Raw genomic sequence first — 8423 nt, forward strand, 5'->3', positions numbered from 1 at the left:
ATTAAAAATGTGGTATTTAAAATGAAAGGTTCAGGGCTGGGGTTGTGGCTCAGTGGTAGAGTGCTCCCCTAGCACGGGTGAGGCCCTGGGTTTGATTCTCAGCACTGCATATAAATAAATAAAATAAAGGTTCATTGACAACTAAAAAAAATTTTTTTAAATAATAAAATAAAATGAAATATTCAATAGAAGTGTTGAAAAATAAAGGTGAAAAAAGCCTCCTGACAGTATAACAAGTCACAAAGACAGAAAAAATAGGAAAGGAAAAAAAAAAAAAGAAAAAATGAAATTTTGAGAATCAATTCAGGATATGGATCTAACATCAAAAAACAAGGTGCATGGACTGGAGTTGTAGCTCAGTGGTGGAGCCCTTCCCTAGTATGTGTGAGGCACTGGGTTCACTCCTCAGCACCACATAAATAAAATAAAATAAAATAAAATAAAATAAATAAAGGTATTGTGTCCATCTACAAGAATTTTTTTTAAAAAACCAAGATTCATAAAGCAAAAATCAGATGGGAAAATTATCAAAGAAATAACTATAGAAAAAATGGCCAGAATTGAAAAACCTGAATTCCTAGGTGGAGAGGCCCCATATATATCCAATAGGATGGATAATAACAAACCCATATTAAGATGTATCATCTTGAAATTCCAGAACACAGAAGCCAAAAACATCTCAAGAAGAGATGCAGCATGTTTGTAAAAATAAATAACAGGGAATCAGAATGACTTCAGACTTCTTGACAACATAATTGGAAGACAACAGAGAAATACCTTCAGAAATCTGAGGAAAATGATGGCAGCAGGGTTCAGTGGCGCACACCTATAATCCAAGGGTCTCAGGGGGCTGAGGCAGGAGGATTGCAAATTCAGTGCTAGCCTCAGCAACTTAGCGAGGCCCTATCTCAAAATCAAATTTAAAAATAAAAAATAAATAAACAAAAATAAAAAAGGGCAGGGGTGGCTGGGGCTGTAGCTCAGAGACAGAGCGCTTGCCTAGCATGTGTGAGTCCCTGGGTTCAATCCTCAGGATCACATGTAAGTAAATAAAACAAAGGTCCTTCAACAACTAAAAAAAAATTAAAAACAAAACAAAACAAAGTCAAAAAAGGATGTGGCTCAGTGGTTGAGTGTCCCTGGGTTCAATTCCTGGTACAAAAAAAAGAAAAACAAATATCGCTAACCCAGAATTCTGTACCTAGCTAAACTATCAATCTAGGGCATAAGACATGTTCAGGCATGAAAAGTCTCAAAAAAAAAAAAAAAACCAATCTTCCTAGCACCCTTTCACAGGAAGCTACTAGAAGATAGGCTCCAAGAAAATGAGAGAATAATCCAAGAAAGAAGAAACATGGAACTCAGGAAGAGGAGAGAGAGGTGCTAGGTCATCCTAGGACAATAGTGGTGGCCTAGAGGGAGCCATCTAGAGAGTGACAGGATAAGGGCAGCAGGACAGATATTGCCAAGGAAAAGATTAAGCTGATGGATTATGTTTGTGATAGGTACACCAAAAACTAGACCAAATATTGAGACAGTTAACTCCAGGAAAAGGAAACTTCAAGAAAGAAAATATAAATATTGTGGTTGTGGGTGTCATTCCATGGTAGAACACTTGTTTGCAAGTGTAAGGCCTTGCATTCAATCCCCAACATTGTAAAACATTCTTTAAAAAGAAAGAAAGAGGAGCTGAAGAAATAACTTGTAGTGGAGAGCGCTTGCCTAGCATTCGCGAGGGCCCGGTTCGAATCCCCAGACACTCAGACAGGGGTGGGAGCGGGAAAGGAAAAAAAAAACTCTTGCAAACACAAGGTTATGGGTTCGATTCCCAGCACCACAAAAAAAAAAAAAAAAAAAAAGAAAGAAAGAAAAGAAAATAGAATCATAATCTTCATGGTTATATAATATTTATATAATAATATCATAAACAGTGAATTTTGGCCAGACCAAAATTTGTGATATGAACCTATTGGAAGGATGGTGGAAAGTGAAGATGGGGATGTAAGAGTTAAATCCTGTTTTCTTTTTTAAGAAATCATAGATCATATCTAAAACTGAAAAATCAAGAAATAGCTGTACGAGCATGTTACTTAGAAACAGGAGGTGCATACCAGAAGACACAGCTAAAGGACTTGAAAATGGTTGCATCCCAGAAACAGGTCAAGAGTGTAAAGAGATGGAGCTGTTTTCCTTTGTGATTAACCTTTTAGGACGATTTGATTTTTAAAATCATGTATGTATCTCACTTGACAAAAATTCAAACTAATCAATTAAATAAAAGATCAGGGGGAAGGAACAATAAAATGGAAATGAGATTTAGGTGGAGCAGTGGAATATTCTGTTCCTTTGCATTTTAAATTAAGGGCAGGGCACACTGAACTCTTTAATATGCACGATGAATAGTAAAAGATATACTTAGGATTTATATGTGGCAATTTTAAGCAAAGATATGGGGAGTGACAGATGCTGGCAGACAATGTTGATAGAGAAATAGAGGGGAGAGAAAGAAATAAATACCAAGACCCAGAAAGACATAATCCAGACTCATAAACACAAAGAGAAATGTGGAGAGACTCCCCCACCAAAAATCCACAGGTATGATTCAGGAGTGTGTATACCCACGTGTGCACACACAACGACGTAATAATAGAGACCCAAGTCATCATAGATAACATCTCCAACTTTTGTGAAATGGTGGGGAATGCGATTATTACTAGACATTCTCCACTACCACCGCAGCAGAAGTATCAGCAGCATTTAACGAATCCTCCTCTGCTTTCAAGACCCAGCTGAAATCTGTCCCCTTTGTGGGAACCTCCCAGGCCACTCCAGTTTGGGACCCTTGCTATGGCTACTCATCTTCTAGGAGAAGAATTCTTACCCTACCACCCATTTTGCATTGAATTTCTTAACATTCTCATGACCTTACGATGTTGTTACATAGCCGTACTAAACTTCCATTGCTTCTCTTTCCAGCTGCTCTTCAGCTTTCTCTTCAACTAGGTTATATGTGCGCAGAGAACAGAGAAGCCACATCTATCCACCGAAGAATCTTCCATGGGCCCAGCTTCCAAGGCACCTCTGGATTGGAACTCTTTCTCTGCCATTCACTTTCTTTGTGATTCGACCTTGTCTCCTGACCTCTCTGTTTGTCAGTCCTTATCTGTAAAGATACTATTAGAATGAATTATATAAAATAGCCAGACTCCCACCATATTTGATCCCCCAAATGTCAAATTTATAGGATTCAACCTCATAAAACCACTACCTTCGGAGGTATGAGGATTAAATGCAGCGTGTGTTTCACCCTAAGGAATCACAAAGGGTGGTTGTAAGTCACTCGGACCTTGTCGAACAAAGGCAGCACCCTAGGGATGGCAGGGAACCCAAAGGAAGGAGCCCAGCCCCTGATACCCTGGAGCCTCATATCTGCTATGGACTGCTAATGTCTAGACACGTGAGCAAGAAATGACCCCCTATTTAAGTTAAACCCCTGTTATTTGGGTCTGTTTTGAAGCAGTTAAGCTGACATTCTAATTAATAAAGAATGTGTGTGAGGGAGAAAGGAACCAGGTGCTTCTGCACAGAGATATCTGCCTTGGGACAGGGAATGTGAAGCCACTAGCTAAGGTGGTCAGTCTAGGACGTGGCGGGCAGTTGGGAGGAGGACAATGAGTTCAATTTCAGATGAGTCCAACTGCTAATGCTCTCTTTTGAACCTAGGGCAAACCGCCCTGTTCTTCTGGAACCCAGGAAAGATGATAAAGCTGGAAATACTGGTTTGAGAATCACATGTGTATATATGATTATTTTAACCTTAGAAAAGGTGTGATCATCTTGGGAAGATGGAGACAGAAAAAGAACTCTCGTAGCTACACGTCTTCATCCGTTCAGGCTGCCATTAACAGAAGATCACAGGCGGAGTGGCTAGTACTTTTATTTTTTTGGTACTAGGGATTGAACCCAGGGGTGCCTAACCACTGAGCCACATCCCCAGCCCCCACTTTTTTATTTTTTATTTTGAGACAGGGTCTCACTAAGTTGCTTAGGGTCTTTGACCTTGTGACCCTCCCACCTCACCCTCCTGAGCCACTGGGATTACAGGTGTGTGCCATAGTGCCTGACTCTGAGTGACTTTTTTTTTTTTGCGGTACTGGGGATTGAACCCAGGGCCTTGTGCTTGCCAGGCAGGCACTCTACCAACTGAGCTATATTGCCAGCCCTCTGAGTGACTTTTATTTATTTATTTATTTTTTTGCTGTGCTGGGGATTGAACCCAGGGCCTTGTGCATGTGCGGCAGGCACTCTACCAACTGAGCCATATCCCCAGCCCTCTGAGTGACTTTTAAGCAGCAGAAGTTTATTTCTCAGAGTTCTGGAGGTTAGAATGTCCAAGATGGGGGCACCAGAAGACTCAATGTTGGATGAGGATCTGATTCCCGACCATGACCTAATGACTTCACAAAGGCCCCCATGTCCTAATACCATCATCTTGGGGCTTAGTCTTCCACCATGTGAGTTTGGGAGGGGACACATAGTGAAAGTGGAGAAAACGTGAATAATCACGGTGAAACATTTCACCATGTGCAGGACAGCAACTTCCAAGTGTATCACAGCTTTAAGCTCACAGAAACCCTTTAGGTGGGAAACCCATCTTAGCTGGCAAAGCTGAGAACTGAACTTAGGTCTGATCAACTTCAAAGTTCACTTTTCTAACATTATTCCTTTACATGTTTTTTTAAAATGAGGACACAGCTATATGCAGTTGTCAGAACTCTTCAAACTATAGATTTTAAATGAGTACACTTTGCTGTATATAAGTTATACCCAATAAAGATAATTTAAAAATGTGATTTCAGAGCTGTATCAAGGGTCAATAACCAGTCAACAAGAGATAACATAAACTTAAAAGTTTCACAAGAAAGCACGGCATGGTGGCGCACGCCAGTAATCCCAGCAGCTCCAGAGACTGAGGCAGGAGGATCCCAAGTTCAAAGCCAGCCTCAGCAATTTAGCTAGGTGCTAAGTGACTTAGAAGATCCTGTCTCTAAATAAAATATAAAAAGGGCAGGGGACGTAACTCAGTGGTTAAGTGCTCCTGAGTTCAGTCCCCAGTACCAAAAAAAAAAAAAAAGGATTCACAAGCAACTAAGATTAAATTTAGGGAAGGTTTTATATGATTCCCCTGGCCCCCCTCCCAGTCTGAGACAGAAATAAAAAGTCTTACTGGAACACTCAAAAACACACTCATGGGTGGAGTACAGTTGTCAGGTTTTATGATCGAAATCTCAAGGTAGCCCTTTCTGAAGGTTAAGATAATCAAATTCAGGGCTTCTCGACCTCAACACTATTGATATTTGGATCAGGAGCTTCTTTGTGGTGGGGGCTTTCCTGGGCATTGCAGGGTGTTCAGAAGCATCCCTGGCCTCTACCGCTCAACTACCCACCCTCAGTGGTGACGATCAATAATATTGTCACATGTTCGCTGGGGATCCTCCTGATTGAGAACCACACTCTAACTACCATTTGGCACATCTCGAGGGTGACGCAGCCTCCTCTGGGACTGAATACCAACCTGGACAAAGATGCAGGTTCACTGACCCCACCCAGAGCACTGAGCTTCCCTAGGTCACTTTCTGGCCCTCTGGGCTCATCTCACTCACCCTCTGTTCACCTCCTTGGCAGGGCACCTATCTGGTAGCTCTGGGCTACTCCCACGTCTTTAGCTCCAGGAGCAAGGGCAGTCCTCCCTGTTGTCCTCTTATAACCTCCCTGCCTCCCCCGTCCTCCAACACACTCTGTAAAGCCCAAGTGGTCTCCCTTTTCAAGGTAAAAAGAGCGGTGGTCTGTTGGTGGGCAGGGTCATTGTCCCTCTTCTGCAGAGACCTCCATCTTCTTCAGAATTGTCAAAGGAAGGGAATCCTCCATTCACTGCGGAGTAATGATGGAGGGGGATAGGTTGGACCGGAAGTCACGGGAAGTGGGTGGACAACACGTACTGCAGGAGAGAATTCTAGATGCTAACCTGGTCTCCCTAGGTCTTCTTTGTTATCAGGGGACCTTCCCAAACCAAGCATATGGATTGGCCTCTGTAAGAAGTTACTAATCAGAACTGTCTTTATTCCCTTACCTTGGGGCTTCCCATATGGGTGGGAAAGGAAGAAAGGAAAGCAAAGGGGCTTTTCTCCCTGCACCACTTCACTCCACTAGCTCCACCCTCAAAATGGACAGAAAAGCGTTCTCCAGGTTTTCGATTTTCGTGTCTCTAAGATGAACTGTGACAATTGATGACCCAAATGAAAAGATACATTTTACATGACTAGATGAGCAAAGCGACTTCGGATCAGAACAGGCAGTGAAAGTAGTAAGTGATGCAGATGTTGAAAATTTTCCTTCTAGTTCTAATTTTTCCAGGTTTCCCCTCATTACTCTGAAATTTCTGGAATGTGTACATATTGTGGTCCCTCCCATCCCTGGACATTAAAGCAGGAATGTCAAACACCATCAGCATAAGGTCACCACCTGGTCAGTGGAAAGTTTGACAAAATGATGGTGACACAATCTCCAGCCTGTGGTTTCTGGCTCCCAGCCATTTTGGAGAGAGAGATTGCCCCAAGGTGGTGACAGAGGTCAGTGTGTGGACAGAATGAGTCCCAGCCCCTCGTCCCATTCTGGGGGTGGTTCGGAGGTGCTGGAGGAGCAATGGAATCTGGACCCTCGGGTGGGCCACCACTCCACAGGTGCATGCATGGAGGGACACCCAGGTCTGAACCAAGATCTCTGTTTACGCTGTCTGTAAACTGTAGGTGTCACCTTGAGAAGGCAACCAAGCAGGAATTCCACATTCTACAGGACAGTTGGCCCAGGCTCTTCCCAAGATCAGGGTTATGGAAGCGAAAGAAACAAAGTTAACATATCAAATTAGATGAGAGGAAGAAGGCATGTTTCTGGATAGGACCCCAGTCTGAGTAAACACCCCCATGCCAGTTGTCACTGATTGAATGTCTATGTCCCTCTCAAATGCATATGGTGAAGCCCTAACCCCCAATATGATGGCGGTTGGAGGTGAGGCTTTTCAGAAGCGATTAGGTTTAGGCGAGGTCATGAGAGTGGGGCCCCCTGATGAAATTAGTGTCCTTATGAGAAGAGGAAAAGAGACCAGAGCGTTCTCACTCTCTTCTATTTGGGGACTCAACAAGGACATGGCTGTCTGGAATCTGAGAAGAGCCAAGTTTGCCAGCACCTTGAGCTTGGACTTCCCCATCTCCAGAGCTGTGAGAAACAAATGTCTTTTGTTTAAGTCACTCAGTTTATATTTTGTAATGACAGCCTGAGCTGACTAAGATACCAGGACACTCTGGGGGACAATTTGGGGAAGTATATATGGCCTGGGTAGGATGAAAACCTATTGACATCGGGAGGTGAAGATAGTAACTGAAAACAGTAACTTTCAAAATAGCATGTACAGAAAGATCTCGTTATGTTTAATAAAACATATATATATGCATAGACAGATTTCTGTAATCTATAGAAAGCTGTTCCATGGTAACCTCTGGATGGTGGAAATATGTTGTTTTATTTTTGTTTTTCAGTATTTGGTTACTTTCTACAGTGCATCTCTATGCTTTTGTAAAAATAAGAAGAAGTTATTTTTAATTAGAGAGAATGTGTGTGTGTGCCGGGAGGAACTTCCTAGATCATCTGCTCCCAGTCCTCATTTTTATTCAAAGGAGGAAATTTTTTGACTCATCACACTGACTTAAAAAACAAACACTTTTTATTGCGGAAAATTTCAAACAGACTCCCATGCAGACAAAACACCGTTAATGAACATCCACATCCCCACCATACAACCTCAACGATCAGCTCCTGGCCATTCTTGTTCCGTTTGTTCCCCTACACACTTTCCCCCTCCCGTTTGAAGCAAACCCCAGACCTCATATAATATTTTTTCTATTACTATTTCATTGTTACCTCATTAAGGACTCAACGTGTATAAACCATCACACGCTATTGTGTCTAAAAATTAATGATATCATGAAATATCCAGTCATTATCATATTCCCAGTTGTCTCAGAAATGTAACAAGTGAACTTTTTTTAAAATACTTTTTTAGATATCGAAAGACCTTTATTTTATTTATTTATTTGTATGTGGTGCTGAGAATCGAACCCAGTGCCTCACACGTGCTAGGTGAGCGCTCTACCCCTGAGTCACAACCTCAGCCCACAAGTGAACTTTTTAAAGAAGAGTTTTATTGAATGAAGATCCAAATAAGTTCTATGGATTGCGATTTGGGGCATATCTTTTTTGGCTTCTTTCAATCTCCAGTTTTTCTCTCCATCTTCTTTCCCTGGCAGTGTCTTTGTTGAGGACTTTCCTGTAATGTCTCCTGGAGTCTCCATTTTGCTCTTTGCATCCAT

General features: G+C 42.0%; 1 non-coding gene across 1 annotated transcript; it reads right to left on the minus strand.

The window, feature by feature from the left end:
- Positions 1 to 4145: 4145 nt before the first annotated feature.
- Trnaa-ggc (transfer RNA alanine (anticodon GGC)) lies at positions 4146 to 4218 on the minus strand. The gene has a single exon. It is a non-coding gene; the product is annotated as a tRNA-Ala (tRNA).
- Positions 4219 to 8423: the final 4205 nt, after the last annotated feature.

Source organism: Sciurus carolinensis, chromosome 18 (assembly GCF_902686445.1).
Source record: "Sciurus carolinensis chromosome 18, mSciCar1.2, whole genome shotgun sequence".
In the NCBI taxonomy this organism is placed as follows: Eukaryota; Metazoa; Chordata; class Mammalia; order Rodentia; family Sciuridae; genus Sciurus; species Sciurus carolinensis.